At 40.3% G+C, this 23,377-nt stretch overlaps 1 protein-coding gene and 1 long non-coding RNA gene across 2 annotated transcripts in view; both read right to left on the bottom strand.

Moving 5' to 3' along the window:
- Window positions 1-7,605, bottom strand: part of AMOTL1 (angiomotin like 1) — a 161,471-nt gene extending 153,866 nt beyond the window's left edge. Inside the window, exon 1 of the mRNA XM_022561425.3 lies at window positions 5,402-7,605. The gene's annotated coding sequence lies outside the window, so the exon portion shown is untranslated. The remainder of the gene's footprint in view (window positions 1-5,401) is intronic.
- A 3,988-nt stretch (window positions 7,606-11,593) lies between these two features.
- On the bottom strand, window positions 11,594-22,672 carry LOC149748764 (uncharacterized). Its single transcript, XR_016393894.1, has 2 exons — window positions 16,234-22,672; window positions 11,594-15,826 (listed from the first exon to the last, which is right to left on the bottom strand). It is a non-coding gene; the product is annotated as an uncharacterized LOC149748764 (long non-coding RNA).
- Window positions 22,673-23,377: the final 705 nt, after the last annotated feature.

Raw genomic sequence — 23,377 nt, 5'->3', positions numbered from 1 at the left:
AAGACATGAAATGCTAGAGACACAGAGTCTTCCTCTCTCTGAAATGGCTGTTTAGAGAGTTGACATGATTCCCCTGGGCTTTGTATTTGTTTCCACATATTCTTATCAACTTTGCAGAATTGGAAAGTTTGAGTAACTTAAAAACCAGTCTTTCAGATTGGCTTATCTAACTGGGCAGAGTATTTGTGAAGTTCCTGTGGAATTTATTGATGTTAATATTTTAAGTACTCCAATAAATAATCTATGCTACTACTTTCTAAGGAGCTGTGGCAACAAGCATATTTTTAGGAAACTTAATGAAGTTATAAGATGATGAGATCCTTTGCAGAACTCTCAGTGACTCAGGCTTTTCATCTCTAAAGTCAGTCCATTGAGACCAAGCTCAGAAGTTCCCTCCACCATGAGACTTTCCCAAGCAGAGTTATTTCCTTCTCCCTTGGCACTTCTCAGAGCTTTTTATAGTCCATTAAGACCACACTTTTCCACTGGATGATAATACTCTCTTTACAAGATGATTGTCGTCCTCTTTAGAAGGTAGTCTTCTTAGGAGAAAATCATATCTTATCCACCCTTTCGTGCCCACCATTAGCACAATGGCTGGCCAGACTTGGGCTCAGGCAATGCTTGCTAAATGAATGAAACTGACACACCTACAGCTGAGAAACTCAAATGAGTCTGTGCCTGCAAACTCTTCACATAACTCACGTTAAATCAGCAAGCATAACACATGATTTGCCACCATATGCTGCCATCCAAGCAGCGTAATGCCCAAGGACACCCTGATGAGCAAAGAAAAAGAATAAATATTTTCAGAAAACTGGGTTCTTGCCTGGCTTGGGATTGCTACTCAAATTGTAACCCCAGATGAATCACTTCATCTTGTTGGAGCTCAGTTTTTCCAGTGTATGAAATAGGACTTATAAAGTCCATTATTCCATCTTTATCAGAGTTTCATGAGAATTGTATGTCCGCTGCAGAATCGTCAAAACAATATGCAAATGCACAGCAAATTTGCTTACAGATATCACTTGATATGCAGCATTGAATTCCAACGTGGAGTTGCCCAACTTGGGAGGTGACAGAGCATCCAGGAGGCAGTGTTAAATGTAATGGGTAAGAGCAAGGACTTTGGGAACAGATCTAGATTTAAATCGCAGGTCCACCATTTCCTAGCAAGGACTGTAAGCAAGGGATATAATGTCATTGAACCTAATTTTTCCCATCTGTCATAGGGGATCATACTTTGTGAAGTTGTTGTCAGGGTTAAATAAATATCTATAATGTACCTCGTATAGATCCTGGCCAGTAATAAAACTCAACAAATGGCAATAGTAGTTGTTTTTATTAAAATCATTATTAACTCTTTAAGTAGATACACTTCTGGAAGTGACTTAGTCCCATCCACAAACTTCATTCCATGGGGAACCAGGATAGACTGTGACAAAGCATTAGGAAGCAGTCATTTGTCCCCAAATGAAGGCTGCTGGAAAAGGACAGCCTTCCCGGAAAAGGACATTTGTAAAAAGTGGGCAAGAATACACATGCAAAACATTTGCTGTGTGCCGGTTCTGGAAAGGAAGGGGGAAAATGAGGCAGGAAAGAATAACAGAGGCCAAGAGGCACAGCCAAGTTCTGTAAGGACTTGCTGAGGTAGAGTCGTGAACAATGCTGCCTGGGTATGGGATGTTGGAAAACCACAGGAGAGGATTAGGTGGTTCTGTTTGAGAAAAGGAATTAGGCTGCAGTCTACGGGGCAAAGAGAGAGAGAGCCCGAGCAAGATGAACTGCCACAGCTCTGATTATGAACCAAGAATGATATACTGATGTGGGCCCCACAGCAAAGAACTGTTGTTCATACACAGATCTTTACAGCCAGACCTGTGCAGGGGGAGATAGCAGAGTCACCATCTAACCCAGCTGTCCATGAGAAAGATAATGTGAGTCACATGTATCATTTTAAAGTTTCTAATAGCCACATTTAAAAAAAAGTAATACAGGTGAAATTAATTTTAATAATATATTTTCTTTAACCCACTATATCCAAAATAGTATTTCAACATGTATTCAATACAAAAAATTACTAATGAGGATGTCAGATTTCTTTTATTCCTACCCAGCCTTCAAAACCCAGTCAACTACAGCACAGTCAATTTGTACCAGCCACACCTCAAGTGCCCAAAAGCCACATGTGGCCCAAAGCTAATCACAAGGGAACATGAATTCCATTCTGCTAGACCTCCTAGGCTGATGTTAAGACCTTTTAAAAACCCAGATTCATAGAGAAAGCAAAGACCTTTGGAGATGTACAGCATGCAAGGGCCATATATTCATTCCTGACAGTTTTTCTTTAACATCTTTGCTTGAATTTAAACAGTTTCACACCCCATTGAAAACCTCCTCCAATTCAGCACTCACCGATGACCAACTTAGTGCTTGGCCTGGGCAGGTTAATCGTGGTGGATGTTCCGTCCACTTTCCCATTCTAAAGGGAACTGCCTTACCCACACCTTCCCCCTGCAATCCCAAGGCAGTTTTATGCACCCACTTGTTCTCCCCAGGCCCTCTCTGGCCTGGGTGACCAGGGATGAATAGGCGTATGACTCATGAACTGTTAGCTCCATCTCTGTAGTCACCTGCTGTGGGAAAGCTTGTCCAACCAGAGACAGACCACTGTGGACCAGTTGGGCCAATCAGCTCCTCTATCAGTATTATAGAGGCAGAATCAGGCAGTTGATAGGAAGAAGCATCAGAAGAAGACACACACACAAGAAGCAGAAAGCATTACAATAATGTGGGGTTTCCAGTCAATTCTCAGGTTTCTTCAGGCTCCTCTTTGATCTGTTTTCCAGATCAGGCTTCCAAAGGGCATTTCATTTTCACAAAGCAGTTCTCCAGATGAAAGAATTTTGAAAGCCTCCTATGGGAGGGTCTCCAAGTAACCCTGATTCTCTGTTGGAACCTTCCAGTATCAAACACAATCTGGGCTCCTGAGGCACAGCTGTTTTGCTATTTCTGGTTTTCTATGAGATTTCTGTATCTTTTATGGTCATGATTATTTTATATGAATCCCTTATGTATGGAGGAAGACTGAATGAATCTATACCTTTCAACAAAAAGGCCTACTACAGAGATGGATGCTTTCACACACATTCAAGCAAAGCTCTTTCCACCACCTCCCTCTGGACTTGTTTGCACTCCATCTCATGCCTACATTTAGCCTGATAGAGATGTGATGGATTACTTTGGGTTGCATTCCCAAATAACTATATTCTGAAAAGACCTCATTGCGGTGGCCTTCTGGGGACACTTTAAAACCTCACATCATCTACAGGAGTGGTTCTCAACCGTGACTGCACATCATAACTACCTGGGGTACTTTCAAAATACCCTGATGCCCATGGCCTCTCCCAGATCTGTGAAATCAGAATCTCTGGGGGCAGGTCCCTGGGCATCCGTATTTCTTAAAAGCTTCCCAAGTAATTCTAATGTGCAGTCACAATTGAGAAACACTAATATACATGATATGCCCTTGTACAGGCTTGGACTTCTGGCAGAGAAAATCATGTACTGTTTTTAATTATAAAAGAAATACGTATTTGTTTTTTAAAGAATACATAAAAAGTGGAGAATTCTCCAAAGTGAAAAAAAGTAAGTCTCACTCATCCATAGAATCCCCAACAGTCTCACTTGCTGGAAGTAACTATTTTAGATTCATGCGTGCCCTTCCAAACATTGTCTATGCCTATGCAAATATATATGTACATATATGTATATATATGCACATGTATTTATACATACAAATATATGTATATAGAGAGAGAGACACACACATGAATAGTATACAAACACACACACACATACTTTTTTTTGCTGTGACTGGCTTTTTTTTCACACTAATATATTTTGGTTATTAGCCTAGAAATGTTTGATTTGAAAAATAATGGCAGGGTTTGAGAGGATATTTACTTTCTCAGATAACACAACAAATTATAAAGCTAAAGTAATTCAAAGAGGGTAATCTTATTCCTGGAATAAACTGTTTTGACTAGAATAAAAAGTTTAAAAAATAATCAATGAAATTGATTTGGTATATGAAACAAAGGACATTTCAAGTCAGTGGGGAAAAGATGGATTACTCAATAAACTGCATTGGGATAACTGGCTACTTTTTAAAAAGTGGACTCTTTCCAAGTGGTGGTCAATTATCCCAGTGCTACTAGATTGAAATGCCACATTGCTATCTTTATTGGATCTATTTCTGGACTCTTCATGCTTTTCCATGATCTCTCTGGTGTTGCACCAGTATTTTAATTATTGTAAATGTCATGACATGCTTTAATATCTAGTATGGCTAGACTTCCTTCCTGACATTACTTTTCCCCCCAGAAATTGCCTGACTAGGGACACATCACCCACTCCACATCCACCAAGCAGCCCAGGAGGCTCTTGCAGTAATAAAGCAAGACCCCAAATAATCCCAGAGGAACAAGGAAGCCCATATTAGTATTGCAAGAGCACTGAAAACAAATTGTCATTGCAACTATAGCTCACAAAAGTTGGCCAGAACCTGTACTTTAAGTCTAAATAAGGGAGGAGCTTCAAGATGGCAGAAGAGCAAGAAGTGGAGATCACCTTGCTCCCCACAAATACATGCGAAATACATCTACACGTGGCACAACTCCTACAGAACCCCTACTGAACGCTGGCAGAAGACCTCAGCAAAGACCTCCCAAAAGGCAAGAAACTCCCCACGTACATGGATAGGGCAAAAGAAAAAAGAAAAAACAGAGACAAAAGAATAGGGACGGGACCTGCACCAGTGGGAGGGAGCTGTGAAGGAGGAAAGGTTTCCACACACTAGGAAGGCCCTTCACGGGCAGAGATGGGGGGAGGCGGAGGGGGGAAGCTTCGGAGCCATGGAGGAGAGCACAGCAACAGGGGTGCGGAGGGCAAAGTGGAGAGATTCCCGCACAGAGGATCGGTGCCAACCAGCACTCACCAGCCCGAGAGGCTTGTCTGCTCACCCGCCGGGGCGGGCAGCACTGGGAGCTGAGGCTCGGGCTTCGGAGGTCGGATCCCAGGGAGAGGACTGGGGTTGGCGGCGTGAACACAGCCTTAAGGGGTTAGTGCACCATGGCTAGCCGGGAGGGAGTCCGGGAAAAAGTCTGGAGCTGCCGAAGAGGCAAGAGACTTTTTCTTCCCTCTTTGTTTCGTGGTGCGCGAGGAGAGGGAATTAAGAGCGCCGCTTAAAGGAGCTCCAGAGACGGGCATGAGACGCTAAAGCTGCTGCTACAGCCACCAAGAAGCCTGTGTGCAAGCACAGGTCACTATCCACACCTCCCCTCCCGGGAGCCTGTGCAGCCCGCCACTGCCAGAGTCCTGTGATCCAGGGACAACTTACCCGGGAGAATGCACGGCGCGCCTCAGGCTGGTGCAATGTCACACTGGCCTCTGCCGCCGCAGGCTCGCCCCGCATCCGTTCCCCTCCCTCCTTCCGGCCTGAGTGAGCCAGAGCCCCGAATCAGCTGTTCCTTTAACGCCGTCCTGCCTGAGCAAAGAACAGATGCCCTCAGGTGACATACACACAGAGGCGGGGCCTAATCCAAAGCTGAGCCCCGGGAGCTGTGAGAACAAAGAAGAGAAAGGGAAATCTCTCCCAGCAGCCTCAGGAGCAGCGGATTAAATCTCCACAATCAACCTGATGTACCTGCATGTGTGGAAGACCTGAATACACAACAAATCATCCCAAAATTGAGGCAGTGGACTTTGGGAGCAAAGATATATATTTTTTTCCCCCTTTTTCTCTTTTTATCAGTGTGTATGTGAATGCTTCTGTGTGTGATTTTGTCTGTATAGCTTTGCTTTTACCATTTGTCCTATGGTTCTGTTTGTCCATTTTTTTTTTCTGTTTTTTTGTTTGTTTGTTTTAGTATAGATTTTAGCACTTGTTATCATTGGTAGATTTGTTTTCTGGTTTGGTTGCTCTCTTCTTTCTTTCTTTTTTAATTACTTTTTAAATTCCTTTTTTTTAATAATTATTTTTTATTTTAATAAATTTATTTTATTTATTTATTTTTCTTTCTTTCTTTTTTTCTCCCTTTTATTCTGAGCCATGTGGATGACAGGGTCTTGGTGCTCCGGCCAAGAGTCAGACCTGTGCCTCTGAGGTGGGAGAGCTGAGTTCAGGACATTGGTCCACCAGAGACCTCCCAGCTCCACGTAATATCAAATGGTGTAAATCTCCCAGAGATTTCCATCTCAATGCCAAGACCCAGCTCCACTCAATGACCAGTAAGTTACAGTGCTGGACACCCAATGCCAAACAACTAGCAAGACAGGAACACAACCCTACCCATTAGCAGAGAGGTTGCCTAAAATCGTAATAAGGTCACAGAGACCCCAAAAAACACCACCAGACACAGACCTGCCCAACAGAAAGATAATATCCAGCCTCATCCACCAGAACACAGGCACCAGTACCCTCCACCAGGAAGCCTACACAGCCCAATGAACCAATCTTAGCCACTGGGGGCAGACACATAAAACAATGGGAATTACAAACCTGCAGCCTGCAAAAAGGAGACCCCACACAGTAAGTTAAACAAACTGAAGACAGAGAAACACACAGCAGATGAAGGAACAAGGTAAAAACCCACCCTACCAAACAAATGAAGGGGAAAAAGGCAGTCTACCTGAAAAAGAATTCAGAATAATGATAATAAAGATGATCCAAAACCTTGGAAATAGAATGGAGAAAATAAAAGAAACATTTAACAAGGACCTAGAAGAACTAAAGAGCAAACAAAACAATGATGAACAACACAATACATGAAATTAAAAATTCTCTAGAAGGAATCAATAAAAGAATAGCTGAGGCAGAAGAACGGATAAGTAACCTGGAAGATAAAATAGTGGAAATAACTACTGCAGAGCAGAATAAAGAAAAAAGAATGAAAAGAAGTGAGGAAAGTCTCAGAGACCTCCGGGAGAACATTAAATGCACCAACATTTGAATTATGGGGATCCCAGAAGAAGAAGAGAAAAAGAAAGGGACTGAGAAAATATTTGAAGAGATTATAGTTGAAAACTTCCCTAATATGGGAAAGGAAATAGTTAATTAAGTCCAGGAAATGCAGAGAGTCCCATACAGGATATATCAAAGGAGAAACATGCCAATACACATATTAATCAAACTATCAAAAATTAAGTACAAAGAAAAAATATTAAAAGCAGCAAGGGAAAAACAACAAATAACATACAAGGGAATCCCATAAGGCTAACAGCCAGTCTTTCAGTAGAAACTCTGCAAGCCAGAAGGGAGTGGCAGGATATCTTTAAAGTGATGAAAGGGAAAAACGTACAACCAAGATTACTCTACCCAGCAAGGATCTCATTCAGATTCGACTGAGAAATTAAAACCTTTACAGACGAGCAAAAGGTAAGAGAATTCAGCACCACCAAACCAGCTTTACAACAAATGCTAAAGCAACTTCTCTAGGCAGCAAACACAAGAGAAGGAAAAGACCTACAATAACAAACCCAAAACAATTAAGAAAATGGTAATAAGAACATACATATCGATAATCACCTTAAATGTAAAAGGACTAAATGCTCCCACCCAAAGACACAGATTGGCTGAATGGATACAAAAACAAGACCCATATATATGCTGTCTACAAGAGACCCACTTCAGACCTAGGGACACATACAGACTGAAAGTGAGGGGATGGAAAAAGATATTCCATGCAAATGGAAATCAAAAGAAAGCTGGAGTAGCAATTCTCATATCAGAAAAAATAGACTTTAAAACAAAGACTACTACAAGGGACAAAGAAGGACACTACATAATAATCAAGGGATCAATCCAACAAGAAGATATAACAATTGTAAATATTTATGCACCGAACATAGGAGCACCTTGATATATAAGGCAAATACTAACAGCCATAAAAGGGGAAATCGACAGTAGCACAATAGTAAGGGACTTTAACACCCCACTTTCACCAATGGACAGGTCAACCAAAATGAAAATAAATAAGGAAACACAAGCTGTAAATGATACATTAAGCAAGATGGACTTAATTGATATTTATAGAACACTCCATCCAAAAAAAACAGAATACACTTTCTTTTCAAGGACTCATGGAACATTCTCCAGGATAGATCATATCTTGGATCACAAATAAAGCCTTGGTAAATTTAAGAAAATTGAAATCATATCAAGTATCTTTTCTGAGCACAATGCTATGAGACTAGATATCAATTACAGGAAAAAATCTGTAAAACATACAAACACATGGAGGCTAAACAATACACTACTTAATAACCAAGAGATCGCTGAAGAAATCAAAGAGGAAATCAAAAAATACCTTAAAATAATGACAATGAAAACATGACTACCCAAAACCTATGGTATTCAGCAAAAGCAGTTCTAAGAGAGAAGTTTATAACAATACAATCCTACCTTAAGAAACAAGAAACATCTCAAATAAACAACCTAACCTTACACCTAAAGCAATTAGAGAAAGAAGAACAAAAAAACCCAAAGTTAGCAGAAGGAAAGAAATCATAAAGATCAGAGCAGAAATAAATGAAGGAAACAATAGCAAAGATCAATAAGACTAAATGCTGGTTCTTTGAGAAAATAAACAAAATTGATAAACCATTAGCCAGACTCATCAAGAAAAAAAGGGAAAAGACTCAAATAAATAGAATTAGAAATGAAAAAGGAGAAGTAACAACGGACACTGCAGAAATACAAAGGATCATGAGAGATTACTACAAACAACTCTATGCCAATAAAATGGACAACCTGGAAGAAATGGACAAATTCTTAGAAATGCACGACATGCCAAGACTGAACCAGGAAGAAATAGAAACTATAAACAGACCAATCACAAGCACTGAAATTGAGACTGTGATTAAAAATTTTCCAACAAACAAAAGCCCAGGACCAGATGGCTTCACAGGCGAATTCTTTCAAACATTTATAGAATAGTTAACACCTATCCTTCTCAAACTGTTCCAAGATATAGCAGAGGAAGGGACACTCCCAAACTCATTCTATGAGGCCATCATGACCCTGATATCAAAACCAGATGAAGATGTCACAAAGAAAGAAAACTACAGGCCAATATCACTGATGAACATAGATGCAAAAATCCTCAACAAAATACCAGCAAACAGAATCCAACAGCACATTAAAAGGATCATACACCATGATCAAGTAGGGTTTATCCCAGGAATGCAAGGATTGTTCAATATACGCAGATCAATCAATGTGGTACACCATATTAACAAATTGAAGGAGAAAAACCATATGATCATCTCAATAGATGCAGAGAAAGCTTTCGACAAAATTCAACACCCACTATGTTAAAAACCCTCCAGAAAGTAGGCATAGAAGGAACTTACCTCAACATAACAAGGGCCATATATGACAAACCCACAGCCAACATCGTCCTCAATGGTGAAAAACTGAAACCATTTCCACTAAGATCAGGAACAAGTCAAGGATGTCCACTCTCACCACTATTATTCAACATTGTTTTGGAAGTTTTAGCCACAGCAATCAGAGAAGAAAAAGAAATAAAAGGAATCCAAATCAGAAAAGAAGAAGTAAAGCTCTCACTGTTTGCAGATGACATGATACTATACACAGAGAATCCTAAAGATGCTACCAGAAAACTACTAGAGCTAATCAATGAGTTTGGTAAAGTAGCAGGATACAAAATTAATGCACAGAAATATCTTGCATTCCTATAAACTACTGATGAAAAATCTGAAATAGAAATTGAGGAAACACTCCCATTTAACATTGCAACGAAATGAATAAAATACCTAGGAATAAACCTACCTAAGGAGACAAAAGACCTGTATGCAGAAAATTATAAGACACTGATGAAAGAAATTAAAGATGATACAAATAGATGGAGAGATATATCATGTTCTTGGATTGGAAAAATCAACGTTGTGAAAATGACTCTACTACCCAAAGCAATCTACAGATTCAATGCAATCCCTATCAAACTACCAATGGCATTTTTCACAGAACTAGGAAAAACATTTCACAATTTGTATGGAAACACAAAAGACCCCAAATAGCCAAAGCAATCCTGAGAAAGAAAAACAGAGCTGAAGGAATCAGTCTCCCTGACTTCAGACTACACTACGAAGCTACAGTAATCAAGACAGTATGGTACTGGCACAAAAGCAGAAATGTAGATCAATGGAACAGGAGAGAAAGCCCAGAGATAAACCCACGCACATATGGTCACCTTATATTTCATAAAGGAGGCAAGAATATACAGTGGAGAAAAGACAGCCTTTTCAATAAGTGGTGCTGGGAAAACTGGACAGCTACATCTATAAGAATGAAATTAGAACACTCCCTAACACCATACACAAAAATAAACTCAAAATGGATTAAAGACCTAAATGTAAGGCCAGACACTATAAAAGTCTTAGAGGAAAACATAGGCAGAACACTCTATGACATAAATCACAGCAAGATCCTTTTTGACCCACCTCCTAGAGAAATGGAAATAAAAACAAAAATAAACAAATGGGACCTAATGAAACTTAAAAACTTTTGCAAATCAAAGGAAACTAAAAACAAGACAAAAAGACAACCATCAGAATGAGAGAAAATATTTGCAAATGAATTAACCAACAAGGATTAATCTCCAAAATATATAAACAGCTCAGGCAGTTCAATATTAAAAAAACAAAGAACCCAATCCAAAAATGGGCAGAAGACCTAAACAGACATTTCTTCAAAGAAGATATACAGATTGCCAACAAACACATGAAAGAATGCTCAACATCATTAATCATTAGAGAAATGCAAATCAAAACTACAATGAGATATTATCTCACACCAATCAGAATGGCCATCATCAAAGAATCTACAAACAAATGCTGGAGAGGGTGTGGAGAAAAGGGAACCCTCTTGCACTGTTGGTGGGAATGTAAATTGATACAGCCACTATGGAGAACAGTATGGAGGTTCCTTAAAAAACTAAAAATAGAACTACCATATGGCCCAGCAATCCCACTACTGGGCACATACCCTTAGAAAACCATAATTCAAAAACAGTCATGTACCAAAATGTCCATTGCAGCTGTATTTACAATAGCCAGGACATGGAAACAACCTAAGTGTCCATCGACAGATAAATGGATAAAGAAGATGTGGTACATATATACAATGGAATATTACTCAGCCATAAAAAGAAATGAAATTGAGTTATTTGTAGTGAGGTGGATGGACCTAGAGTCTGTCATACAGAGTGAAGTAAGTCAGAAAGAGAAAAACAAATACCGTATGCTAACACATATATATGGGATCTAAAAAAAAATGGTCATGAAAATCCTAGGGCCAGGATGGGAATAAAGATGCAGACCTACTAGAGAATGGACTTGAGGACACGGGGAGGGTGAAGGTGAACAAAGTGAGAGAGTGGAATGGACATATATACACTACCAAAAGTAAAACCGATAGCTAGTGGGAAGCAGCCACATAGCACAGGGAGATCAGCTCGGTGCTTTGTGACCATCTAGAGAGGTGGGATACAGAGGGTGGGAGGGAGGGAGATGCAAGAGGGGAGAGATATGGGGATATATGTATATGTATAGCTGATTCACTTTGTTATAAAGCAGAAACTAACACACCATTGTAAAGCAATTATACTCCAATAAAGATTTAAAAAAAAAAAAGTCTAAGTAGGGTGACTGCTACCAAAATAAAATATTTAAGTGTGATCAAGAGTCTCCTAACATGTTATCCAAAATGTCCAAAATATAATTGGAAATCATTCATCATACCAAGAACCAAGAAAAACACAACTTGAATGAGAAAAGACAATCAACCATTGCCAATATTGAGGTGAATCAGCTTTCTGACAAGGATTTTTAAAGCAGCTGTTATAAAAATGCTTCAACAAATAATTACAAATTCTCTTGAAACAAATGAAAAAATATAAAATCTGAGCAAAGAAATAGAAGTTATTTTAAAAAACCAAATGCAAAATATAGAGTTTAAAAGTAACAGAAATAAGAAATGAGATAGGAAGGAAATAATAAAGATAACATCAGAAATACATTAAACTGAAAACAGAAACACAATAGAAAAAATCAGTAAAACAAATAGCTGGTTGTTATGAGAAAAAAAAAAATCACTAAGATCAGTAAACCTCTAGCTAGACTGATAAAGATAAAAAGAAAAAAAGACACAAATTACCAACATCAGGAATGAAAGAGGAGATATTGCTACAGATCCTGTAGCCATTAAAAAGATAATAAGGAAATATATGGACAATTTTACACTTTTAGGTTCAACAACATCAAAGGAATGGACTAATACCTTGAAAACCATAAACAGTGAAAACTCAGTCAAGATGAAATAAGTAATGTGAATAGTTCTACAATTATTATAAAAATTGAATTTATACTTAAAGAGCTCCTGAAAAAGAAATCTCTAGATCCAAACTATTTCACTGGAGAATTTTATCAAGCATTTAAAGAATTAACACCAATTTTACATAATCATGTCCAAAAAATAGAGAGAAGGAATCACTTTGCAACTCTTTTTATGAGGCCAGTATTACCTTGCTACCAAATCTAGACAAAGACAGTACAAAAAAGGAAAACTACAAATCAATAACTCTCTGGAACTGAGATGCAAAACTTCTCCAAAAAATATCAGTAAGTTGAATCCAGCAGCTCTTTATAGAAAAGAACTATATACATGACCAAGTGGGATTTATTTCAGATACGCAAAGCTTGCTCAAATTTAAAAATCCTTCAAATGTAATCCCCTCTATCAACAGGCTAAAGAAGAAAAAACATATGATTATGTCAATTGATGCAGAAAAAACATTTAAAAACATTCAACACTCATTCATGATGAAAACTTTCAACAAACTAGGAATAGAGGAAAACTTTCCCAACTTGATGAAGAGTACCTAAAAAAAAAAATCTACAATTTACATTATTCTTTTTTTTAAATATTATTTACTTATTTTATACAGCAGGTTCTTGTTACTTATCTATTTTATACATATTAGTGTATATATGTCAATCCCAATCTCCCAATTCATCCCACCACCACCACCCCCCTAACATTATTCTTAATGGTGACAGAAAGACTGAAGGCTTTTCCTGTAAGATTGGGAACAATGTAAGGATGTCTGTCTCACTACTCTTACTCAACATAGAACTGAAAGTTCTAGCCAGCGTGATAAAGCAAGACAAAGAAATAAAATCATACAGATTGGAAAGGAGAAATTAAAACAATCTCTATTTGCAGATGATCTCTGTAGAAAATCCCAAGGAATCTACAAAAAGCAAAAACAAAACAAAACAACCCAGAACTAGTAAGCAAGTTCAGCATGATTATAGGATTCAATATCAACACAGAACATTTAATTGTGTTTTGGGAAGATACTGATCAAAGGATACAAACATTCAACTATAAGATGAATAAATTCTGGAGACATAATGTACAGCATGGTGACAATAGTTTAATAATGTACATTTGAAATTTGCTAAGAGAATAAGATCTTGAATAATCTCCTCAAATGTTCTCACAATACACACACACACACACACACACACACACACAAATGGTAACTATGTGAGCTGACTGACATGTTAATTAGCTTGATTATCATAATCATTTCACAATGTATGTGTATATCAAAATAGCACATAGTTTACCTTAAATATATATTCTTATTTGTCAATCATACCTCAATAAAGCTGGGGGAAAAAGAGAAGAAAAATAGTCATTGTATTTCTATATACTAAATGTATACATGAAAAGTGTAATTTAACAATGCAATACCATTTTCAATTGTTCCAAAGAAAATGAAATACTTAGTTATAAACCTAACAAAACATGTACAGAATCTGCATGCTGAAAATTACAAAGTACTGATGAAAGAAACCGTAGGAGACCTAAATAGCACAGAAATTTTCCACATTCAAGAACTGGAAGACTCAGCTTAGTAAAAATGTCTTCTCTCCAAATTAAACTACATGTTTAACAAGATTCCTATCAAAATCCCAGCACAGTTTTTGTAGACATAGGCAAGCATTTTATAAAACTTATATGGAATGTGAAAGACCTGAAGATAACCAAAGCAATTTAGAAAGAGACCACTAACGTGGGAGAAATCGCTCTGCCTGGTGTGTGGTTTACTATATAGCTTTTGATTTAGTCACTAGATCGTGTGGTATGATAGGTACATGGATCAATGGGATACAATGGAAAACCCATATATGGAATCATACAAATACATCCATTTGATTTTTTAAAATAATTTTTGATGATAGATCACCATATAATTCATATATATATGTTTTTTTTTAATTTATTTTGGCTGTGCTGGGTATTAGTTGCAGCATGTGGGATCTTTAGTTGCAGCCTGCAGAGCCTTTAGTTGCTGCCTGTGAGATCTTTAGTTGTGGTATGAGAACTCTTAGTTGTGGCATGTGAGAACTCTTAGTTGTGGCATGTGAGATCTAGTTCCCTGATCAGGAATCGAACCCAGGCCCCCTGCTTTGGGAGTGCGGAGTCTCAGCTACTGGACCACCAGGGAAGTCCCCACTCACTTGATTTTTGACAAAGGTTCAAAACCAACAGAATGAAGGAGAGATAGCCTTTTAAATAAATGGTGCTAGAGCAACTGAACATACTTAAGCAAAAAAATTAACTTTGACCTAAACTTCGACTTACACAAATCTATCTCAAAATGGATTACAGATCTCAATGTAAAACTATAGGTTTTTAGGAAAAAATGGGAGAAAATCTTTGAGAACTAGGACTAGGCAAAAAGTTTTTATTCTTTGCTCTAAAAGAACAACTTAGGAAATATTGACAAATTGGACTTCATCAAAATTTAAAATTTTGCCCTTTGAAAGATCTTATTTAGAGGATGATGTACAAATTTACAATGCAGGAGAAAATGTTTGTAAACATCTGAAAAATAGATGCTTATCTAGAATATATAAAGAACTCACAGAACTCAACAATAAAAAAAACAAAGGATCCAGTTAGAAAATGGGCAGAAGTCATTAATTTGACATTTCACTGAAGAAGATATATAGAAGACAAAGAAGCATATGAAAAAACAATGTTCAATACCATTAGACATTATGGAAATGCAAATTAAAATCACAATATGTTATCACTACCCAACTATCAGAATGGCTAAAATAAAAAATAGTGATAACACCAAATGCTGACAAGGATGCAGAGAAACTCCATTACTTACACACTGCTGGTGGTAATGCAAAAAGTTGTGGCCACTCTGGAAAAGAGTTTTCCGTTCACCCTAAAACTAGAAATGGACTTACCATGAGACCCAGATACTGTACTCTCAGGCATTTATCCCAGAGAAATGACAACTTATGTTCATGCAGAAACTTGCATACAAATGCTTATGGCAGCTTTATTTGTAGTAGTCCCAAACTGGAAACTACCCAGATATCCTCCAATGGGTAAATGGGCAAAAGATTAAACAAACTTTGCTACAACCATGCTGTGGATTACTACTCAACAGTAAAAAAAGAACCAACTACTGATACATGCAACAACTTGCATAGATCTTAAGAAAATTATGCCGAGTGGAAAAAGTCAATCTCATGCATGTAAATACTCATGGTTCCATTTATATAATGCTCCTGAAATAAAATTATACAGATGGACAACAGATTAATGGTTTCAAAGGGTTAGGGATGAGGGGGATGGATGCAAAGGGATAGTGCAAGAGAGCCATGTGGTGATGATACAGTTTTGTATCTTGATTGTGGTGATAGTTACCTGAAATAAACATGACAAAATTACATACAATTATACACATATACACAAATGAGTACACATATAACTGATAAAATCTGAATACGGTTTATGGATTGTACCAATGTCAATTACCTAGTTTTGATATTGTACTATAGTTACACAAAATGTTGACACTGGGGACGCTGGGTGAAGTGGGCACACACTTGTGAATCAATAAATATTTTATTAGAAAAGCTTTCTAGAAGTATGCAAATCAGCTTTTCTTTAACAGTCTGAATGTTTGCATTATTCTTTTTTTCAAAAAATCCACATGACTAGACCAATCATAAATTTAATGAGACAAGTCTGCCTAACATCAATTCATAGATTAAAGTTTTAGTAACTCGTATTCACAAAGTATAAATAAAGCAGGAGAACTTAACACTCACACTTCGCTCTCAAGAATCATGTTATCCTCCAACCTGATTGTCCTACCACAGTGATGCCATCTGCAAAATGGTAAACTTGACGTTTCTGGAGCACCCTGGGCACAGGATTCCTGCAAAAGTCACCCAACTTCAATTTCTTCTTAAACAGCATTTAAAAAATAATAATAGTTAAAATGTGTTGATCACTGAACTACTCAACTACCTGCTACACAGTAGAAGGTAAGAAGAGGACTCACAAGAAATAAGAAAATATGGTTTTAATTCATATTGCTTAAGATACAGGAGAAATAATGCACAGTCATGCTTTTAAAGCCTTTGGAAATATATTTGGGGGACAATAAGAGAAGAAACTTGGCAGTAGAATAAACATTCAGAATATAGATATTTGGTCTGACTTAAGTACTTATTGAATCTTGGTCACCTGTAGTGTGACTGACTGACTGAATCTCTGGGCCTGTGGAGAGCCTGTGACTCTGGGACTTGTGACAACAGTAAACTAGTATGACTCCGATACTATCACTACTACTAAGGTTGACTGCTACTTATTCAGCCCCAGGTATTAGGCATCATCTCAGTTAATCTTCACAAGAACTTAGTGAGGTGCATTATTATCCAAATTTTAAAGATGAAGAAACTGAGAAGACAGCCATAGTAAAGGATGAAATAATGCCATTTGCAGCAACATGGATGGACCTAGAGATTGTCATACTTAGTGAAGTAAGTCAGACAGAGAAAGACAAATATCATGTGATATCACTTATATGTGGAATCTAAAATGTGACACAAATAAACTTATTTACAAAACAGAAATAGATGCACAGACATAGAAAACAAACTTATGTTTACCAAAGGGGAAAGGGGGTGGGGGAGGGATAAATTAGGAGTTTGGGATCAACAGATACACACTACTACATAAAATAAACAACAAGGACCTACTGTAGAGCACAGGGAGCTATACTCAATATCTTGTAATAACCTATAATGGAAAAGAATCTGAAAAAGAATAGATATACATATATATAACTGAATCACTTTGCTGTACGCCTGAAATTAACACAACATTGTTAATCACCTACTATACTTCAATTTAAAAAGATAAAGAAGGGCTTCCCTGGTGGCACAGTGGTTGAGAATCTGCCTGCCAATGCAGGGAACACGGGTTCGAGCCCTGGTCTGGGAAGATCCCACATGCCGCGGAGAAACTGGGCCCCGTGAGCCACAACTACTGAGCCTGCGCATCTGGAGCCTGTGCTCCACAACAAGAGAGGCAGCGATAGTGAAAGGCCCGCGCACTGCGATGAAGAGTGGCTCCCGCTTGCCACAACTAGAGAAAGCGCTCGCACAGAAACGAAGACCCAACACAGCCATAAATTAAAAAAAAAAAAAAAGAAGAATATTAAAAAGATAAAGAAAACCGAGAAGAGAGATGTCTAGATACTTTCCAGGGTCAACCAAATAGAAAATGTCAGGATCCAGATTGGAACCCAGGTCATCTGATTTCAAAACTCATGCTTTGGGACTTCCCTAGTGGAGCAGTGGTTAAGAATCTGCCTGCCAATGCAGGGGACACGAGTTACAGCCCTGGTCTGGGAAGATCCCACATGCCCTGGAGCAACTAAGCCCGTGTACCACAACTACTGAGCCTGTGCCCTAGAGCCCGCGTGCTTCAGCTACTGAGCCCACGCGCTGCAATTACTGAAGCCTGCGCACCTAGAGTCTGTGTTTCGCAACAAGAGAAGCCACCACATTGTTCTCGTTGCGCACACCGCAATGAAGAGTAGCCCCCATTCGCCACAACTAGAGGAAGCCCGCACGCAGCAATGAAGACCCAAGCAGCCAAAAAATAAATAAAATTAAACAATAATAATAATAAAGTTGCTTAAAAAAAACGACTCATGCTTTGACCACTAATCCCTGTGTCTCCACTAAAGCCTGTTTTTTTTTTTTTTTTTTTGCGGTACGCGGGCCTCTCACTGTTGTGGCCCCTCCCGTCGCGGAGCACAGGCTCCTGATGCGCAGGCCCAGCGGCCACAGCTCACAGGTCCAGCCGCTCCCGGCACATGGGATCCTCCCGGACCAGGGCACGAACCCGTGTTCCCTGCATCGGCAGGCAGACTCTCAACCACTGCAGCACCAGGGAAGCCCTAGAGCCTGTTTTTAAATTCTCCTCTTGGCTGCTCTTTTCTAGGGGTCTCAGTTGCTTTCCTCCAGGGCTCTGGACTCTGGGCATTTCCTTGACTTCATGTTTTTTCTGTCTGCCTGCTTCTCCCGGCAAATTCCATGTGGAGGGTGGAGCAGAGCCCAAAGAGCAGGGAAGGGAGGTATCCCCGCAGCGTTCTGTGTGAGTTGAGTTAGACGGGGAAGCGATGGGACAGATGATGCGGGGTGGGGGGAGGTGAGAGAGAGAGAGAGAGAGAGAGGTTTCTTTCACTGACTTAGTTATAAGGGTAAAACTAGTTAGCAAAGTCATTGAGTCTCTTTCTCAGGCCTTGTTATTTATTTATTTTTCTAAATTTATTTATTTATTTCTGGCTGCATTGGGTCTTCGTTGCTGTCAGCGGGCTTTCTCTAGTTGCGACAAGCAGGGGCTACTCTTTGTTGCAGTGCACAGGCTTCTCGTTGCGGTGGTTTCTTTTGTTGCAGAGCACAGACTCTAGGCAAGCGGGCGTCAGTAGTTGTGGCACGCGGACTCCGTAGTTGTGGCTCATGGGCTCTAGAGCACAGTCTCAGTAGTTGTGGAGCATGGGCTTACTTGCTCCACAGAATGGGGCATCTTCCCAGACCAGAGCATGAACCCATGTCCCCTGCATTGGCAGGTGGATTCTTAACCACTGTGCCACCAGGGAAGTCCCGGGCCTTTTTAAATGAAATGCTTTCTTCCTCAGTGGTCTGAGGCCTGAGAATATGCATGGGCAAAGAATTCTCTGGCTAGATCCCTCTACCCCTCCACACCCTTGGAGGCTTAATCTGGGTTGCCTCCTGGATAAACAAGAATACCACCTTGTTCCAGTTATTTTTGCTGTGTAACAGACCACCTCTAAACCTAGAGAATATGACTTGTCACATCTCTGAGAATGCTGTGGGGTGACTGGACTGAGCTGACAAGTTCTCCCTCAGGGTCTTCTATACAGCTGCAGTCAGATAGTGGCTGAGTCTGGAGTCGTCTGTAGGCTTTTTTCCTGTAGCCTAAATCTGAATGGCTGGAAAATCTGCGGCTGGTTGGGCTTCTCTCCATAGAGCCTCTCCATCTAGTTAGATTGGGTGTCCTCACAGGATGATGGCCTCAAGGGTAACTGGCCGTCATGCACTGGGACTGGTTTGTACAAATTTGTAAGAACTGATTCTGTGTATTTCTTTCCAACCCTGCATTCAGTGCTGTCACTTTGGTAGCTTGAAATCAGCCATGGTGGGAGGGAGTATTTATAGAATAAAAACTGGTAAACACTGCAAATCAGGGGGATCCCACCACCCCAGAGAGCCAGGTTACCACCACATGACTTTATATGGTGGTTGGCTTCCCCCAGAGTGAGTGGGCCAGGAAAACCAGGCGGAAGCTGCAAAGCTCCTGAGAACCTAGCCATGGATGTCCCCGAAGGTCACTTTCTTCTTATCCTATTGATCATCAAGTCTCTAAGGCTATCCCTGATTCAAGAAGAGGAGAATTATCCATGTCCCATGGAAGAGTATAATAGAGGACCTATTGGCACAGAGTAGGTGTTCAATAAGTGTTTGATGAATGAATGAATGAGTAAAGTCACTTAAACTCTAATGCATATGTCCTTAAATCACTCTAAAAGTGGAAAGTCTTCTGGAAAGTTTTACTTCAACATCAGAGAGGCCGATGATTTTTAAGTCCCCAAAGAGCCTAAATCTAAAATTGCTTGCTATAAATCTACTTACACTCTGTCTGCAGGTATTCACAGACCTGTTTTCTCAAGCTCTTCCCACTTATGTACTCAACTGGGACTGTCCACATGACAATAGCAGAATGCTTTTTTTATCGATGTCTTCATACTATGTAAGTTTGCTTTACCTCTCTAAGTAAATCGCAAATTCCCTGAGAGAGTTCTCACCTATTTCTTTGCCACTCCTCCCCACCTTGCCAAAACTCGATAATCATACATACATACACACACACGGATACTTACAAGATATATGATAGAGATTATAAGTTGTAAAAGAGAAGGAAAGAAGGAAAGGAACTAAAAACTCTTAATGGCTGTGTTTCATAAATGTTCTCATTTAATTCATATTCACCTAGAGAAATAGGCATTATTATTTCCATTTCATAGTTGAGGAAATGAGTCTTAAGAAAATTTACCAATTTGGTGAAAGACACACTAGGAAGTAGGGAGCTAGGATTCCAGTGCAGACCTGCATGGTTCCAGGGCCTGAGCGTTATGTGTTCTTCAAGCCATCTTCCCACTGCAATATACATCTCCCATCTCCCCCCATTCTCTCCGCCTCCCTCCTTGAAATATCCACACGAGTCCTAGAAATGCTAATGCTTCTAAACCCCAGATAGGGTAATAAGTGTTTCAAGTTCTGCTTTTATGAGAAATGTCCTTAAAAAGCTTGGGAAGGGACTTCCCTGATGGCACAATGGTTAAGAATCTGCCTGCCAATGCAGGGGACACGGGTTTGAGCCCTGGCCTGGGAAGATCCCACATGCCGTGGAGCAACTAAGCCCATGCATGACAACTGCTGAGCCTGCGCCCGTGAGCCACAACTACTGAAACTCTCTTTTCTAGAGCCTGTGTTCTGCAACAAGAGAAACCACCACAATGAGATATCCGCACACCGCAACGAAGAGTAGCCCCCAGTCGCTGCAACTAGAGAAAGACGGCGCACAGCAACGAAGACCCAACGCAGCCAAAAATAAATAAAATTAAAAAAAATATTCTTGGGAAGATAAGAAGCTTGAAGTGTCTTATACTAGGAAGGGAGTGAGCCTGGTAGCAGGGAGGTCAGCTAAGCGGCTATTGCAATAACTCAGGCAAAGAGTGCTGGTGGGATGGACCAGGTAGGGTGGTGGGATGGGTAGGCGAGAAAAATTTTGAGGACTATTAAGAAGACAGGTCAACAGACTAGTGATGGATCAGATCGTGCAGGTGCCAATCAGTCATTGTAGAATCATCACTCTGGCTGCCCTGGGAAGATGAGGCTGGAGAGAGGAAGCTGGGATAAGAGGTTTCCATATTCCTGGAGAAGGTGATAAGGGCTTAAATTAGCCATGGAAGTGGGAGAGTGGATGGATCTGAGAGATCACCTGGAGGCAGAATCTGTGGGATGGGTTGCCACACTAGATGTGGGAATGTGAGGGTGAAGGAGGGGTCAAGGGTGAAGTCCAGAAATCTGTCGTGGACAACCAGGTGCTTTTCACGTAGCTGGGGGACACGGGGGTCGGGGGAGGTTCCGCAGAGTTCAGGTAAGGATAAATTCTGGATGTGCCAAGTTTGAGGTGAGTGAGTAAGCAGGCGTTCGCAGCCAGTATGCAGTTGCATTTAAAACAAAACAAGCATCTCTTATCTCAATGAAATTCTTTGTTCCCTTCAGAGGTTATAGATGAAAGCACTGAATCCTGTGTGGGATAGGGTTCTGTGTCAGGTTATAAAGGGACCCTGCAATTCTCAGTGTTTTCACTTTACTGTGGTTCAACTCTCTCAAAAGCCATTTATCACCCTGTAGGCGCCTCCATCATCACCAAGATGTCTTTATTGAGACTTCCGGAGCTCATAAGAGCTGTATGATTCAATTAGTGGCAGTGACTCATATAACTCATAGAAAGTGTGGCAGGGAGATTTCAGGGGCCCCTAGGAACACAGGTCGACCATACACACGCACGCACACACGCCAAAACTTAGAACTCACATGGACAGGCTCTAAGATGTATTTGCACGCTTCTGCCCCACAGGAGAGCACAGCCATTGTTTACACAAGGTCCCTGCGTGTCAGGACAAGGAGGCTGGGCCTTTGTCCCTGCTACACTCTGAGGAAGAAGGGAAGAATTCAAGCCGGCGAATGAGCAAATGAAGGCTCTCCAGAGAGCTGCTGCTTTCCTATACATCAGCTTTTATCATGAGACCCTCTAAGGGTTCTACCCAAAACACAAAGCCCGTTGTAGGAAGGCAAAGCAGGAAGGACAGCCCCAGCCTAAGGAGACCACTTGTAGTTGCTTCACCAAAGGGTTCATTGTCCCACTGTTAGAACAGGCACCTGAAACCAAGCCCGGGTTAGATTTCCATGCCACTGCAGCCCGAGCTGAGTGGTCACTCAGCCCAGGGCCTGCCAGCCCACCAGGTGGGTACCAGCTGCCTGGGAACCAGCTGTTCTCACCCAGAATGTCCCTTGACCCAACTCCAACTTTACCCTGAGGTGCCCTAAAAAGTGCCCCCCCGAATCAAGCTTTCCTGAATGGAGACCCACTAAAGAGGAGCTTTCTTACCTGAGAGAAGGTCCTGGTGCCCAGTTGTGGATAAAACACTGAGCTCCTGCAGACGTGACAGGGACTCACAGGGCAGATCTGTTGCTTTTAAAAGAAGAAAGGTGACTTCATCTCTGGTGCCGTGGAGTTTAGAAGAGCAACAAGTGCTTCCTGGCTGAGTCAACTCGGCCTCGCCAGTGATGACTCCATCCAAATCATGCAGCCGCTGCCCAGACACGCTCAGCTTTCAGAAGGTGAAGCTTTGGAATCTGATTTGCCCTGTTGTTTTCAAAGAACTTCAGAAAGTCCGGAAGCACTAACCGTCTTCACCAGCACCAGGGGTGGGGAAACCACACACTTATTTCCCTAAGTCATATCATTATCTCCCAAGAATCCAACATTCTAAGGAAGGAAAACAGGTATTTAAACACCTGAGGGGTAAAAATTCTTGGGGAAGGAGGGGCGAGAGAAGAAGCAAAGATCTTTCAGGCAGGACGAGGAGCAGTAAGAAGCTGGAAAGGATCACTGTGCTGAGAGATTTGCAGACCTGGTGATTTGTAAGCCTACAAAGATGACAAATAGGTGATGGTCTGGAGTTTGCAGAGGGGAAAGTATTCAGTTCCGCAAAGGGAATGAGTCACTGTATGAAAGGAAAGTTGACAGTCTTTTTAATGAAGGCGACCTATTTTTATTTTCTTTTTATTGCCTGTGGAATCACTC

Source organism: Delphinapterus leucas, chromosome 7 (genome assembly GCF_059928025.1).
Source record: "Delphinapterus leucas isolate spDelLeu-1000000601 "Yukka" chromosome 7, BTC_Dleu_Yukka2, whole genome shotgun sequence".
Lineage (NCBI taxonomy): Eukaryota > Metazoa > Chordata > Mammalia > Artiodactyla > Monodontidae > Delphinapterus > Delphinapterus leucas.
The sequence above is the reverse complement of the archived record's forward strand: the minus strand, read 5'-3'. Positions and strand labels throughout refer to the sequence as shown.